Source organism: Argiope bruennichi, chromosome 11, assembly GCF_947563725.1.
Source record: "Argiope bruennichi chromosome 11, qqArgBrue1.1, whole genome shotgun sequence".
NCBI lineage: Eukaryota > Metazoa > Arthropoda > Arachnida > Araneae > Araneidae > Argiope > Argiope bruennichi.
In genome coordinates, this window is record NC_079161.1 from 16,452,212 (window position 1) to 16,470,744 (window position 18,533).

The following is an 18,533-nucleotide window of genomic DNA, read 5'->3' on the forward strand; positions in this document are numbered from 1 at the left end:
TAAACACTTAAGTGAGAACCTGCTTACTTATACGGAAACTTCTCATTCCCATGTCAGATATGCCCCCCACTGGGATTTGGTCTCCAATATTTGCAAAATGTTGTTTAATTTGATGTATAAAACATTTATCGAATATCGAGTTAGTCGGCGAAGGACATTTCAAGTGTACATTACTGAATATAAAGGAATAAATTATTTCTATCAAATTCATAAAAAGGATACACTCAGTAACAGATAATTTGAAGCAAAAATGTTGCATGGGTTCTTCGAAATGTTGAAAACTATATTTTGTAACAAATAAAATTTTAGAATCTGAAATACGTGATGACCAGAATACTATTTATTTTTAATAAAATTGTTAATTAATATGAATTTTAATTAAATATTAATAAATGTATTTACGGTAAACTCCCGAGTATCCGTTTCGCGATTATCCGGCTTCCGTACTATCCGGCCTAGTTTTCTTTTATCGTAATTAAATGAGGAAGACAAGGCGTTGCATTGGTAACATTGCCAAGGTATTGGAAGTGGACGTTTGCTGCGATATTCCTACATGTCGCATGCAAAATACAAGTTGTGACAGGGAATGAGCAGCGTTCTGCTCGTTGTTCATTATTTCGTCAGCGTATAACGGACCTCACTTGTTGCAGCTGTTCCTGATTATAACTACATATTATTACGTATTTTTAAGTATACCACAGTGAAGTGCACAGAATTCATGCTAAAATGTAAACAGTTTAAATCCTTTAATTTACTTTTTCTCTAATGAACAGCCACAAGCTCAGAACAGAAAGCCACTTCGACTACACTCATCAAAAACAATTTTAAACATTGTCTTATATTAGAGGACGCCAGGAGCTTAAAGCAAACTCCAGCTTTCAAACAGCTTCAGAGTGTTCATAAGAGATCCACTATTAAATGGTTTTAAATTTTATATGAACACTAAATTTTATAATAAAGTGGTAAATAAATTATTATAAAATGGTAAATGAATTGTGATAACAAAGCGGTAAATAAATTTTTTATAATAAAGTGGTAAATTATTTTGTTTTCTTTGGCAGGATAAAAGTCCGATAAAATGAGAAGAAACGATTTCTATGGCAACCACACAACCAAGATAAATGTATTTCTTTCCCATTTCGATAACGCATTACTCAGGTTTTACTTTTGCGCACTTACAATTCAATTCCCTACAACATGTATTAACCCTTAACTAGGGAGGTGCGGTCATCAGACCATCAGAAAGATGGACTTTTGGTCACCTCCATTCTATTTTTAGCTCAATCAAATGGATTGACACTGTAGCTTCCTGTTTCGTGACCTTCAACAGTGATGCAGCATTCATAATGATAAGCTATTCTTCAAAATTGGCGAAATTTACTGGCGATCAAAATTTTCGTTGCTCTTTTCGAAAATTCCGTCAGAGATAGGTTGATGGGGCAACTACCCCCCCGGCAGGGGCTTATCTCCGATAATAGTAAACTGCAAAGGGTTTGACAGTCATTCCGTTAGTGTGGCTTTCTTCTTCGAATTCTGGTAGTGATATGAAGGCCTGTTGAAGCTACTTAAGTAGAATTAGGCAGTTTCGCAAATTCTGTTTTGTAAACTAAAATGTATATATTATCATGTGAGATATGATATTGTTTTGGCTTGAGAATTTTAAAGCGATTTGAAGGCAACAAATTTTTGAAGCCTCAAAATGCGTAGGCAACAAATTGACGATTTATCGCTTTTTTTATTTTTCTATTGTCTTTCATTCCGTCTGGTTCTTCTTATGAATAGATCTTTAACAATTTAACTTCTTATTTTCGAAGATGTCAATTTTTATTCGAAACTGCTCGATTCATACTCGTCTTTTAGTACTAATGAACTGAAAAAATTAATATTGTCTGAGAATTTTCCACCATGGTAAGCAAATAAACAATCCGAAAGTGCGAGCTGTGGCTGAAAGCCGATTAACATATTCTCACTCATTTTGCATTCTATAAGCGTTTTATATATAGAAAGAAACAAAACGCAATAGATGAGTAAGCCTGCTGTAATTAATCAGTTAGTTTTTTTATGAAATTCAAGTATACAAAACAAGTGCGCTAATTCATTTTAAGGAAAGCCAACTGCAGCGCCATCTATAAATGATTTTGTTAAGTAGAGTGAATTGAAAACTGAACTTTAACACAAATAGGCGCGCGAAACGACAAATAAAAAAGTTTAGGCTACAAAGTATTTGTTTTTCATTCAAAAATGCGAAGTGAATGTAAGATAAAAATCTGTTTGTAATAAACGAAATTTTTAATATTTTAACTATTCTTGATCTTAATATATTAGAATTCTCTTGAAATAATCTATGTTTACCAAGAATTATAGATGTAGTATATTGTGAAGAAATTTTTTATAGATTCTTGTGGAATCACATTTACATTGTAACACAGCGTATATAATATCGAATTTCAACAAGAAACGTGAAATTTTCAAGATTTTAATAATAAATATTGTGTTTGTTATGCATATTTTTATCTTCGGAGAAATGGGATATGTCTCTAAACGGTTAATTATCCGAATTCATATTTGCAAGCAGACTGCGATTGCAATAAAGAGTTTAATAAACTTTAAGTTGAGATTTAATAAAACTTTTTGTGACTTTAGTTCATGGGTAAGGTATCTATATTTATAATATTTTATCTTTTACAAATCCTGGTGCATAAAACATATATTTTTAGCTTTAACAATGTAGATAAATTTCATACTCTTTAAATGTGAGCAAGTTCTAAATACTTTTTTTTAAAAATCATGAGAATTTCTTATCTATTACAAATATCGGGTAATCTCTCTGATCAGAATGATAAATAACATTTTTTAAAACATTTCACTAATTATAATGTTGGAGTCTATATTAAGGAAGTGCACTTTCCGGCTGAGATAACATCTCGCGCACGCCTGTAGTAGTTCTCCGTTATTGTAGGTGGCGTTACGTCTTGCACTGCATGCTATGCAAATTTCTCCAATATTTTCTGCACGAAAATCTCGGCTCTTAAATACAACTTCAATATGCGTCTGGAAATTTGATATTCATTTTTATAAAATTTTGTTTTTTACAAATCCTAGTAACTGAAACATATATTTATTTTAAGCTTTAATTTTGTTGATGAATTTTATATCCTTTAAATGAAAGCAACTTCAATCTTTTTTATAAAAAAAGTCATGCTTTTTTGTTCAGTTACAGTCATAAAGTAATAACATAATTCTTTAGAAAAAGAAAAAGCAAACTCCAAAATCCATAAAAAAATCAGAAGAATTTAAAATTCACAGAACTCTAATAAATTTCGCAAAACACTTTTAAATCTTACAGCATTGCTTATAAAAAATATATATGGTATGAATAATAATAATATAAAATAATCATAGTATAAACGTTGTTATTGCTTCTGATGACACTTGTCGTAGACAAGTCCGCTGACAAAGTTAGCGAATTAAGCAGAATTTTTTTTTTTTTTTTTTTTGTTCATTCTTTTGTTTTTTTTTGTTTTTCAGTGGCGCTATCTAGAGCCAACAATACGACTTAGCTACTCACACGTCATAACCCTTTTTACGGGCTGGAACTCATTCATGAATTTCATTCATCAACCACAGATAGTAATTTAGACCCTAAACGGAGATCGATAACCTCTGATCCACTACCCTCAGCGGTAGTACTCTCGACAAGGAGGATTTTATGACAACGATAGATTTATGCGGGCGCCAGCCACCACCACATACTGAGAGTCTTCGGTTGGAAGGTTCGAACTCAAAACCGAAGGGAAGCGAATCCAACACTCTAGCAACTAGGCTCTCCCGGCCTCTATGGCACAAATAATTACAGCATTGCTTGTGAAAATTTCATGTTAAAACCGTTTACCAAATTTCAACTTTCTAGCTCAAAGCGTTTATAATTTATCTTTGATACAGATAGACAGAAGGATATTTTCCAAACATGTGTTTTCCGAACACTGGGAGGTTTAAAACGTGGAGTTTTCGTCAGAATCTCGAATTCGAACTTCTTGACGGTTACTATACTTTCTCTATAATACGTATACGAGAAAGTTGTAGAATTGTGAAGGTTGAAAATTTTATTCAAATTACACTTAAGATTTTGTGATGAGAAACCTTTCACAAGATAAAATTTTACTAGAAAAAAATTACGAATGTAAAGGTTTTCAGAATGTTACATCTTAAATTATTAAAAGAATGCAAGTTATTTACATAAGAATTTTCATCTGCTTTTAAATTTTATACCATATACTTATTTTTCCTTTCATATCCGTTAATAAGAAGCTGGTTATATTATAATTATGAGTTTATTCAAAGTCATTCAATGTTATTTTCCATCTGCTTTTAAGTCATTCAAAGAATTTTTATCTGCTTTTAAATTTTATACCAAATACTTATTTTTCCATTCATATCCGTTAATAAGAAGCTGGTTATATTATAATTATGAGTTTATTCAAAGTCATTCAATGTTATTTTCCATCTGCTTTTAAGTCATTCAAAAAATTTTTATCTGCTTTTAAATTTTATACCAAATACTTATTTTTCCATTCATATCCGTTAATAAGAAGCTGGTTATATTATAATTATGAGTTTATTCAAAGTTATTCAATGTTATTTTCCAAAAGATATATTCATCTACTAAGTTGAAACACACATTAGCGCTTAATATGTGCATTCTTAATTATTTCTAAAATGTCCACTAGAATTATTCTGGAGTTTCATAATTATATCATAAAGATTTTTCGGAGAGTGAAATTGAATTTTTCATACCCTGTTGATTCCAAAGGCAGCTTTTCACGGACGTTGTTATCACAGAAAAGTATCACCATATTTAACAAATGGATTTTCGCATGCAAAGGAATTTAATATTGTCCTCAACTTACTGAAAGACAAACCTTATTGTAGGATATAATCCATGCGACTAATACCGAAAAGTATATGAAATGAAATTCTACTCGGTATTTTAGATGAAGAATTATTATTAAGTAGATTTATTTATAAACACTTAGAAAATAACTGATTTCGGAGTAAATATAGAAATATTTTCAGATTTATATAAGGCTCGAGGGAAATTCATATGGATATGTTTTCCTTCATATTCCAAATTCTGTAGTATAAGGTTACATATTGAATATAATCCAAGAGACTGATGCCAAATAGTAAATGAAATTTATTTGAAATTCCATCTGGTATTTTTGATAAAGAATTGCTATTTAGTAAATCTATTAATAAATATTTAGAAAACAGCTAATTTACGGGAAAACCTGGAAACATTTTCAGATTTATATAAAGCTGGAGTGAAATTCATATGGATATATTTTCCTTCATATTCCAAATTCTGTAGTATAAAGTTACATATTGAATATAATCCAAGAGACTGATGCCAAATAGTAAATGGAATTTATTGGAAATTCCATTTCAAGGAATTCATATGGATATGTTTTCCTTCATATTCCAAATTCTGTAGTATAAAGTTACATATTGAATATAATCCAAGAGACTGATGCCAAATAGTAAATGAAATTTATTTGAAATTCCATCTGGTATTTTTGATAAAGAATTGCTATTTAGTAAATCTATTAATAAATATTTAGAAAACAGCTAATTTACGAGAAAACCTGGAAACATTTTCAGATTTATATAAAGCTGGAGTGAAATTCATATGGATATGTTTTCCTTCATATTCCAAATTCTGTAGTATAAAGTACATATTGAATATAATCCAAGAGACTGATGCCAAATAGTAAATGGAATTTATTGGAAATTCCATTTCAAGGAATTCATATGGATATGTTTTCCTTCATATTCCAAATTCTGTAGTATAAAGTTATATTATTGGATATAATCCAAAAGACTGATGCCAAGTAGTAAATGAAATTTATTTGAAATTCCATCTGGTATTTTTGATAAAGAATTGCTACTTAGTAAATCTATTAATAAATATTTAGAAAACAACTAATTTACGAGCAAACCTGGAAACATTTTCAGTTTTATATAAAGCTGGAGTGAAATTCATATGGACATGTTTTCGTTCATATTCCAAATTCTGTAGTATAAAGTTATATTATTGGATATAATCCAAAAGACTGATGCCAAGTAGTAAATGAAATTTATTTGAACTTCCATCTGGTATTTTTGATAAAGAATTGCTACTTAGTAAATATATTAATAAATATTTAGAAAACAACTAATTTACGAGCAAACCTGGAAACATTTTCAGATTTATATAAAGCTGGAGTGAAATTCATATGGACATGTTTTCTTTCATATTCCAAATTCTGTAGTAAAAAGTTATATTATTGGATATAATCCAAGAGACTGATGCCAAATAGTAAATTAAATTTATTTGAAATTCCATCTGGTATTTTTGATAAAGAATTGCTATTTAATAAATCTATTAATAAATACTTAGAAAACAACTAATTTACGAGCAAACCTGGAAACATTTTCAGATTTATATAAAGCTGGAGTGAAATTCATATGGACATGTTTTCTTTCATATTCCAAATTCTGTAGTAAAAAGTTATATTATTGGATATAATCCAAGAGACTGATGCCAAATAGTAAATTAAATTTATTTGAAATTCCATCTGGTATTTTTGATAAAGAATTGCTATTTAATAAATCTATTAATAAATACTTAGAAAACAACTAATTTACGAGGAAACCTGGAAACATTTTCAGATTTATATAAAGCTGGAGTGAAATTCATATGGACATGTTTTCGTTCATATTCCAAATTCTGTGGTATAAAGTTATATTATTGGATATAATCCAAAAGACTGATGCCAAGTAGTAAATGAAATTTATTTGAAATTCCATCTGGTATTTTTGATAAAGAATTGCTATTTAGTAAATCTATTAATAAATATTTAGAAAACAACTAATTTACGAGCAAACCTGGAAACATTTTCAGATTTATATAAAGCTGGAGTAAATTCATATGGACATGTTTTCTTTCATATTCCAAATTCTGTATTATAAAGTTATATTATTGGATATAATCCAAGAGACTGATGCCAAGTAGTAAATTAAATTTTTTTGAAATTCCATCTGGTATTTTTGATAAAGAATTGCTATTTAATAAATCTATTAATAAATACTTAGAAAACAATTAATTTACGAGCAGACCTGGAAATATTTTCAGATTTATATAAAGTAGGAGTAAATTTCAATAGGACAAGTTTTTTTTTTCACATTTCAAAATTTCTTGGTAAAAAATTATAAATAAATAAGTATAAACACGAGAAAGAATAAGTTCTGGATTTTATAGAGTAGCTAAAGAGTTTTGCCCTTACAATGCAGAATTCCGAAATAAAAATACTATATTACTCCGCATTTACATATTCCTTCTTTGCCATGCTTTTGATTGGCCATTTCAAATTATTTAGAGAATTTTAATTACATTTCTCATGGCTTGCATTACTATTGCTGTAGTCCTGAAAAGTACAAAAGAGGATTCATTATACAGGGTGATTCAAAACTTATCATTCAAATTTCATGGGGAGGTAGGAAATATGTCAGGAAACCGACTTCACATATGAAAGTATGTCCGCAAATATCATCTGCACCAACAAAATGTTCAAGCGAAGTAAACACAAGAAAACAGTAAAGTATCGAATGTGGCCTTTAAATCACATACCAAATCGCATCTATCTAGCTCAAAGTATATTTGAATTACCATGTAAACATTCAGACAAGCAAATGGACATATAAAGCGATAAATAGGCATATAATTTCAAAAGCATGCTTTTTGAACTGTAGAACGAAGTGAACAGTGGAGATTAGTCGACATCTCAAGTTCGATTTTTTTTTTTTTTTTTTTTTTTTTTTTTGACAATTGCAGTACCTATTTTTGTAACTTCATACATGAAAAAGACAAAAGGATTACGTGCTTCAACTTATAAAAGTGTTTTAAAATGTAAAAAAAAGTTTTTGTTTTTTGAAAATCCTAAAAAAAAAAAAAAAAAAAAAAAAAGGTAAATTTGTGTCATATTTTGTAAAGAAGTAATACATCATTCCTGGGAAAGTACCTACTTCGTTTTCGTAAAATCACATCACGTACACCAAATGCCATAAGATGAAAGGAATGAAGAAAATGGAATTTTGCAGAAAAGCGACTCAATTCTCATGTCTTTTGAAAGAAGGGAAATTTCAAAAAATGCAATCGGAATTTTCTTATTTCTATTGATGTAACATTTTAAAAACATACTTTGTTTTAGTCAAAATTTCGACTCCGAAGACGATGCTTTTTTTCAAAATCTGTAGATTCGAAGGGTTTTTATCAAGGAGGGTGTTATAGCAAATGCAGCAATCTTTGACTCCTCCAAGAATTAGAACTTTTCTTTTCCTATCACACAGGGTGATTCAAAACTTATAGTTCAAATTTCGTCGGGAGGTAGAGGATATCTCAGGAAATCTATTTCACATAGGAAAGTATGTCCACAAACTTTATCTGCATGGACAAAATCGACAAGTGAAGAGAACACAAGCAAACAGTAAAGTTTAATGGTGACGAATGAGACCTTAATTCCAACAAGGTAAAGTACATTCGTTACCAGTAGTTGCTTCACAAAAGGTGCTCAAAATGTCGACCATTTACATGAACATGGGATTCACAGCGCCGTTGCATCGACCGCCGAACCTTTTTAGAAACGTCTGGCATATCAAGAACAATGTCCGCGGCATATCCGCCAAGATATGTGGTATCAACGTGAGCTCCAGATCATAGTACAATTGTTGCACGTGATTAATTGAATCTAACATTTGGAGCTCAATGGATCGGCAGAGGTGGATCGATCGCTTTTGGCCGCCCAGATCGCCTGATTTATCGCCCATGGATTTCTTCTACCATGAAAGACCATGTATACGAGACCCCCGTCGACGATGAAATGGACCTTGTTGCACGAATCGAGGCCATCACAGACATTGTCTGTGTTATACCAGGCGTTTTTGAAAATATTCGACTTCAATGCAACGACGCTGTGAATCCTGTATTCGTGTAAATGGTCGCAATTTTGAGCACCTACTATGAATTTGTAGTTTATATTGGAATAAAATACACATTCGTTACTACTTAATTGTACTGTTTCCTTGTGTTCACTTCACTTGTCCATTTTACCCATGCGGATGACGTTTGCGGGCATACTTTCCTATATGAAATTGGTTTATTGACGCATTCTCTAGCTTCCCACGAAATTTGAAAGATAAGCTTTGAATCATCCTGTATAATGAAATATTTGGATTTTTCGTTTCACTGAATGAAGAACAAAGTTCCAAAGTCAATTTCATGCAAATATTACAGTTATTCGTCATGAAAAAAGCATTTTCATTATGTAAACAAATACTCCGAACTAATTAGAATATTATAAAATTTTTACACTTTGTCAAAGATGAGTCTCTAATTTAAATTAAATGCCTCTGATTGTACAGAATTTTGCTTATCATTAGATAGTTCATAAAAAAGGCCAAACAAAAGTAATCTTCAAGAAACTTTCTCGTATTCTCCATTATAAAGGTTTTGCCATTTTCTGTCCCCCCACATAAAAATTCTGAACCTCTTGCACTAACGCCTCGAGTATTCAAAGTTTTATTTTCAGAACACCACACAGAAATATTTAGTAGAAAGAAAAATTTCGAGAACATTGAGTTTATATTCATGCTGCGTTTTTTTAAAGCAACACTAGGGTTATTTTGTAACCAACCTCGTAATTTGGAGTCACGGTCAAATGGCAAGAACGACACCAAAGCTGGCACTCCCCCTCTCCGAGCTTCCACGCTAGCGGGAGGAAGTTTCGTCCCAGCTGATTCATCATGCGCTGACTTACACGAGGGTTCTTTGGTGGAATGGAGTCTGGAACCTGAAACCTCTCAGTTCTGAATTACCACCAGGCCACCTCGGCCCATAAAGGGTGTTAAATAGTTTAATATAAAGAACAGAGCCAAATAACGTTTTTTGAGTTATTGCGTTAAAATAATGAATATATAGATCAGCAGACAATCAATTCTGCTGTGGAGTAAGTCCAAAATTTGTGCACAAAACTTCTTTCATCTGATCTGTTAGGTTTTTTGAGTTATCCCACTAACATGCGCAAAAAAAAAAAAAAAAAAAAAAAAAAAAAAAACAGAATAATTTACGGACGACCCCATTGCAGATTTGCTTCAAAATTTAATCCAAGTTAATATTTTAGATTCCAAAATCTGTGCACCAGATTATATACAACTTACTCTTTATGTTTTGTAGTTGCTCACTTGTACTCGGACAGACAGATAGACGGACTTCTTGGGAATAGATTTCGTTCAAAATTTGATAGAAATCTACAAATTTTGAGTAAAGAGTACATCTCTGTTTCAGTCGTTTAGTTTCAAAAGTTTGTTAGTCGTCATAGGTACAGGCGGTCGAATATAATATTGTAACGAAACTTGTTTTAGCTTGGCACTGCGTGGCTCAGTGGTAGAATGCTATGAACTGAAGGCGACCGTATCTGACTGTAGGCAAGTTACCCAAAAATTGTTTTGTTATTGATTCACTTTCTGTTATTTCTCGTTTGTTCTAGAATGTTCTTATAATTTCCGTATCTTTCTAAATCTGGAAGTTTCGAGTCAATTCATCTTGTGGATAAAAGCAGATCTAAGGTTAAGTTCCTAATATAAAGTCTCGAGATTAGCGAGTGTTATCTTTGACTTCAGTTAACACACGGTTGTTCTATGCTAACTTCATCCACTCGACGATATCGGTAATTCTTACATGTGGAGATGCGTCAAAATCCCTATTTCAATTTTTTTAATTAACTTCCTCGTACACGAAGTATAAAGAAAGTATCGTAATCATTAAAAAAATTCGAACTCGTGATTTTGACCAAACACCACATTTAAGGCCTTCAAGATTTCGGAAAATACAGTTTTGGCATTATGTTTGTCTATCTGTCTATGACAAAAATAACTCGAAAATATTCTGAGCAAGAAACAAGATTTGGTATACGGTATTTACATCAAGTTCGAAGATTTCTATCCAACATTGAATAAAATCGGTTCTGGAGAAATCCATCTGTCCGGCTGTTCGATTAACAATTATCGTGGCAAAATTGCTTTTTGGAAGAAAGCCCCCCCCCCCAAAAAAATAGTATATAGGTAGCTTATTTTATAGTTTATATACATATTTTTTTATATTTTATATATATTTTTATTTTATAGTGGTAGTATATTTTTATAAAGTTGTATGTATGGTATACTATACAAAATGAACATAAGGGTTAAATATTAACGCGATAATTACAAAACAAAGAGAGCTAGATGGATAAAATTCGCCACACATATTTAACATCTATAATGTAAATAACTATCAAATTTTGAGGTAAAACCAACTACAGGTTGACTGTCTGTCTGTCTATACTTACGGACGCATGTAAACGTAATACTTCTAAAGTGGAATGATTTAAATTTATCAAATTTGATATGTGATTTTGTGACTGAAATTATAATCCTATGTCAAATTTTGGTTTCAGTCAGTTGTGAAAAAACGCGTCGAAAGCACAAATTCACCTATATTAGAGATAATGCGAGAAAGATTTCAGGAGACCACTTCCACTGGTTTGAACGCTTCAGATACGAGAAAACCAAGAATGATTTCAAAGTAATCGAAATAGTTTGAATTTTAATACCTTCTCTCGGATAAGTCTCGTATTTAAATTAAATGCCCCCGCTTTTTCTATATTTTATTCATTAATAAATGTAGGCGTACGATAGAGAAATCCCCAATTTCGTGCTTCTTAAATCCGCTTCGATTACTTTCAGAACAATTCATTTGCTTTGAATTGACATTATACTAAATAAAAAACCGTGTAATGAATTAAAAAAATTGATGAAATAAATTTGGCTCATAAATCATGCAATAATTTAAAAACCAGAAATAAAGAACGTGGCCTGAAGTCATAAACTTAAGAGATTTGATATTGGTTTTGCTATTAATTCATCAACCGAGACGATAAAGCAAATAAATTTCGACTGAAGAAACTATTTGTCTGTGCAAAATGAAAGATAATTATATGAATATACGACAGTATAGAATTTTTTCTTTAGAAGGGAAAGACAATATTCATATGGGAATGTATTATAAAATGATGACTTTCCTCATTGTTCGGAGGAATTGGAGAATTAAATGATTTGCATATTTCGTGCATTTTTTCTTTACTCTTCAAATATGCAATATAAAAATTAATATTAATTTGCTTTTTTTCAAAAATATTCCTTATTATGAGAACTTATTAAATTAAATTCTACAATATGAAACCAAAAAGTTATATTATGGATAGTATGAAAGGAAAATGATGAAAACAGTTCGTTGTTTTCATATCTTAAAAGATAATAAATTTTGCCTCCGAGTCAGATTCGAATTTTTTTTATTACTTTTTGACTTAGATGTTTTAGGCCCTTATCTAACGCAAAATGATATGTCATAAGATGCTGCATAGTTTAGAAAGTTAGAGCCTCGGTGGCATGGTGCTAAGGTCTCGGCTTGTGAACCGTAAGGTTTCAGGTTCCAGGCCCGATTCCACCGAAGAACCGTCGTGTAAGGGGGTCTGTTGCACGTTAAATCTGTCGTGCCAAACGTCCGCCCGCTGGTGTGTTGTGGAGAGGGGGATGCCAGCTCAGGTGTCGTCCTCGTTATCTGATCGCGGTTCAAAATGACGAGGTCCGTCCCAAAATAGTCCTCGTGTTGTTTTACAACGGGGTGTTAACATAACTAAACTAAACTAAAGAATGTTATGCATTAAAAATAGTGGTAAGAATTTTGTTTGAATTTATGTGAATTTTGGATCAATTTATATATAAATCATGCTGTAATCACGGGTTTGTCCTGTTGTAGTATCTTCATAATAGCGTTTTATAACTAATGTTTTAATGAGACTTTGTAAAGGAATGCACGTATGATAAAATATAAAATGAAGTTCTGCCAATAGTTTCATTTAAAGTGTTAGACTAAGTTGAAAACAAGAATTTGGATGAAAAATTGTATTTTTAGTTTTTCGCAGTTTAAAAAAACAGGCTCACTTGTGTTTCAATAATATCTTTATTTTGTCTCTATGTGAATTAGAAGCCAAGTTAAAGCAAACGATTTACACTTGAATGATGCTTGTTTATAAGATTTTAAGAACTGTAAATGTATTTTCTGAAGAACGACATTTTTTCAGAATTCTATAAGAATCGTCATATGTCAAAAAATAATTCAGATATCTTAATGAAGTTTGTAATTAATGGGCATTATGTTACACAGAATCTAAAGTACTATGATGTTGAATGCTGTAGAAGTGGATTTATGATTGTTAAATGTAAATATTGTTGAAAAAAATTTCAAAATTCCATAGATAATTTCATATATCACACACAGAAATTTTATTTTTGAATATAATTCTTAGATAATTGTGGGCTGCACTCTAAAATATGTTACACATGTAACGTTGTAAGGAAAAATGAAAATCTAGCAATTTTTTTTCTCTAGAACAATCTTAGTTTTTGTAAATACATGCTAAAATTGACATCAAAATATACTTTTTCTTCAAAAGCTACATATATATTTAAATAGTTTCACTTTTATTTAGCATTTTTCTTTATATTAATAAAAACATCATATAAACATAAAAATATTGTTGTTTTCCGAAACCTAGTCGGATACGACCGCGTCAGCAAGGTCCACTAGCCTTACAGCCAGCTTGCCCCCACCGAGCGGTTTTTCAGCAGATTTTGACTCCTAGGTACCTAGGGTCCTCGGACTGCTGGGCCCCGTATCGCTTTTCGGAGGAACGCCAAACTACGCGGCCGAACCGGATTCGTCCGGTGACCGCCGATCAGCGCCAAAAGCCGGCAGCAGCAAGACCACATCCGTCTCCACTCACACCGTCCATGTGAGTAAAAGCCAGCCGCCCACGGTCAAGGAGAGAGCACCGAAAGTGGTACCCCGCGCCCATGAATGGTGGAAGAGAGAAATGAAAGTTAGTGAGACTCAGGCACTCAAAGAACAAGCATGCACCACATCCCATGCGCTGCCCTTCCAAGAGGACTTCACGCGTCCTGGGGATAGGCCCGCAGACCATTAACCCGTCCAGACGGCTCCCTCCCCTCTTCCGGGCCAGTGCCCTGACAGAGAGAAAGCAACAGTAAAGAGAAATTCACAAAGGTGGGCATACGAACCTGCACTGAATATGTACCTTTGTGTCATCTGCCGCTCCGAACCTGACGGAACTGCACAGGCAGGGAAACAACGGCGTGTGCCCGAAGGCCCTCTAGCCGTTTTTCGAAGAAGAAAGGAGACCATCTAGCAACCACGTCCTCCAGGGGAATCTCTAGGAAAATCAACGATAAGCGGGTGGGGGGCAGAGAAGCGTCAGTCCACAAGTTCTGGGAACGGGTGACACTGTCGGCATGCAGGAAACCACAAACAACCCACACACCCAGCTTGCAGCTTCTCCACGGACCAGAGGCTACGTCGATCATGCAGTGATTACCTGCTGGTAATGTGAACTCGCGTCACGAGAGTTGTCGACTTCGCTTGGATTTAGCTATAAGTCCAGACTTAAGTCATGAAGACTGGGAGCGCAGTGCGTTCGAGAGCTCGCATCCAACTTTCGTCTTCTGCTCGCTCGTATTGCGTTCGAATCTCGAGTTATGGACTCGGTCGAGGTCACAAAACCTCACCCATTGCCGCACTTCCTTGGTACTAACGTTCCCAAGATGTACCCAGCAACTGAAGTCACGGAGACGTACAACGGGCTTCCTTCGGATTACCCTTACTCAGCGGAGGGGTCTCACTTTAGATGCCGTTAGGTCAGCGTTGCATTAAATGCCCGTAGCTAACCCCTAGCATCTCCTTAGAGACGTCAAAGGTGGGTACCCTACCTTTCGGCAGGTCGTCTTCACACAAGTCAGTCACCGAGGGAGAACCCCAACGTGTGCAGCCGGGCGATCGTGCACGCCTGCGTGAAGACCTTTGCGTCATCCAGGGAGACCCTCGTCTCGCCATTTAGAGTCGGGTTTGCGCAACGTGCGGATATACTGGCCATTCCACCCCACCCTGTTCTACTTGAACAGTTAGGAGCTGGACGCAGTTGTGGGGCTTAAGTCAGAGGAGTATAATGTGTCCTACACTTCCAACAGATAGAAGCGGGAATGAGCAGAATAAAAACCATCTTTTAAAAACACTTTCACTAACTAAAAAAAATAAAGGAAGCAATACTTTTTATTTTTAATATATTTTACTATTTATTTTTTATTTCATTATAATTATTAAGGAATCTTGAAGTCGGATTGTTTTTTTTCTTTTTTCTTTCAAATTCATTATCCTGTAGTGGCAAGCGTGCGGATGTATTTTTTAAATAAATTATTTGATATCTAATCTTCCCCGTGATCTGGACGTCCCGGGCTCGAATCCCTGTTCGGGCACGGTTGTTCTTCATCTGTGTTCTATTTGTGAGGTGTGTGAATGTTCCCCCCTGTAAAAAAGGGTTGTGCAAGCGAATGTGTGTGTGTCATCTTCATATGAGCTAGAAGTCGGACTTCTGCCCTCGGGTGCTCAGGGGTCTTTTCCCTCAGGAGCTACTGCACCCCCTTTCCGTGGTAACGACTTCATCATCATTCGATATCTAATAGCTTAATTCTGCATTATGGTTTCGTTAAGAGATTCAGTAAAGTAAGAATTAGTGTAACAGTTATTTATTTTCAGGTTTCGTTACACACGGGCGATATACAGATAAAACGTGGAATAATTTAATATACAAATAAGAGAAGCGATCAAATTATGCAGCACTTGCCATCGCCGGATCTGAACTAAGTCATCGGCTCCAGACATCAGAGGGCGCTGTCTCTGCGGTTAGTGTTACAAGAACGGTAATAGAATATTTTAAAAGAACACATTTTCTTCGGGACTGCACAACTATACAGGATTTTGAAACTACAGGACATAATGAAATGAGGGTAAAATCGATTACAAATATTCATTTTGTAATCGATTACATTTATACAAGCCTAAAACAGATAAAATAAAAGTGTTTGAAAATGCTAGAGAGTTTAATTGAAGAATTATATCCATTGAATGATTCTGAATAAAATAAATTCTGAATAAAACTCTTTTTAGTTAAAAAATTTGTCATGCCTTCTGGTTGATTTCTTAAAATAAAAGTAAATAGAAAAATTTATTAAATATTGTTCAAATATTAATTATATGCTTTCAGTGAAAAATGTTTGATAAAGTCAAACACAGATGGAAAAAAAAAACTCTACAAAGTATAGTTTCGAAACTCATATTTTTTATTTATAAATATAATGACCATCAAAGACTGTTTTATGTACTAGTATGTTTAACCTTTTTTCCCGGTTATATTTTTTACTATGCTTCAATCAAAAAAACTGAAATTTATTTTACAAATACAATAATTTGGAGTCTTTTTGTTATAAGAGAATCCAAATAAAAAGTAGCTAAAAGTGCTAAAAAAGCATAAATTATTACATTTTACCAAAACAGGAAAAACTTTTATGGTAAAACATATCACTTAGATTTTCCTTAACGAAGAATTTATGACTTCATAAAATATCTTAAGGCAACCAAAACATTCTCAAAGATAAACACTAACTTTAAAAGAAAAAGCGGAAGTAATTTATCAACACATTTTATTGAAGCTGTAAATCACAAGAAATATTTGGTGTAAAATAAATTGTTGCCAGAATATTTGTATCAACAGAAATTTCTTTTTTCTTATTCTTTTTTTTTTAAGTTAAATATAAATGTTTTGTTTAAAGGCAACATTTTGGGTAGTCATTTTTTCATTTATTTTTAATTTCTTTATTTAATGCGAAAAGTTTTAGAAAAATTAAATAAAATTGTAGGAAATTCTCCTAAAATTGTATTTGTAATATCTAAAATAACTATTTTATAGAAAGTATTAAGATTGCTTTAATCTTTCTTTTCTTTATTTGTTGAATCTTGCTCTTATTATTTGAAAATTTTAATTCAAAATAACATTTTTAGCAATAATGCACTTGCAAATTTAATAACTACTTACGATTAGTATTCATTGCTAATATAATTTATTATTTTTCAACTTTTAAATTTCCTTGGCTTGTTCTTTCATATTGGTCATATTTCCACTGATATTTTCATTTCAAAGCTGTAAGAAAGAAAAATTCACACTTAGGACAGCGCCACCTGTAGTGGATAAGTATAATTGATAGTAAATTAAAACTCAAAGATTTCAAAACTAAAATAATAAGATTATTATTTAAAGATTTCTTTTATTTTTATATTTAAAAATCTTTTTTTAATTAAATTTAGATTTTAGGAAACAGTGGATTCTAAAATGACAGAGAAAAATCGTTATGATAATAATAAAGCACTGAGGTATAACTTTGATTTGATAACATATTATCTACCACATTCAAATGCATTTAATCAATTTGAAATAAGAATTGAATTGATGTAATGATAAAGAAATTCTCCATTTAATAATCGAGGTTTAAGCAGCCATTATTCTTAAAATCCAGAAATAGCCGGAAGTCAAGACCTCAAGAGATTTCATATTGCAATCTTCTATTAATTCATGAATCAGAAGAAAAAAATTCATAGAAATATAAAGCGAACGAGTTTCATCTGAAGAAAATATCTCCCTGCTTAGACTAAATAATAGTACGAATCCAGGATAAAGCAAAAATCATTTATTGAATAAAAAAAATAATATCTCCATGTGCATTTAGTGTATAATTTTGATATTCCAGATTTATTCAAAAAATATAAAAAATAAATCGATTTGCCTTTGAGAATTGTTTAAGTGCTTTTCTTTAATATTAGAAAGTTGAAACAAATCTTTATTTTCAAGAGGTAGGTATTATTATGAAAGAGAATCTAATTAAATGGCTTGATATTAAAAGAGGAAAATAGCTTTAAGAATGAAATCAGAACAAAAATCGATTCACCGTTTGATTCATGTTTCGTTTTTTGTATTCTGTATCCTGTTTCTTGCTTTATCTCTTTTTTTAAAAAAAAAAATCTTTTAAATTATAGTAAAATATTTATTTTGGATATAATTTACTTTCCATTTTCTCCTTTGAAACAAGTTGATGCATATTGGTATTAAAGCAAATATGATTCTAATTTTCTAATTTTAACATTTTACAAAACATTGTAAACTTTGGAAAAAAAAAGGTATAATTGATTTTGGGGTTTCTTTTTCAATTGTTTCTTAATATTTTGAGGTAGGTGCTTTTCAGAAATTTTAATCGAAAGTTTTCTTTCACAAGAATCATAAAATGAAAAAACAAATTTGCAATTTTGATATAAAAGAAATTGAATCATAAAAAAAAATCTAATCGTCAGAAAAATTGAAACAAAAAAGTCAAATAATGCTATCCCTATATTTTAACATCGCAACAAAATGATGTCATTTTAACTTTAATGTGCTTCGACATATAACTTTAAGAAGTGAGCTTATCCACGATAAGGATATCTAAGAGTGAGTTTATCCATG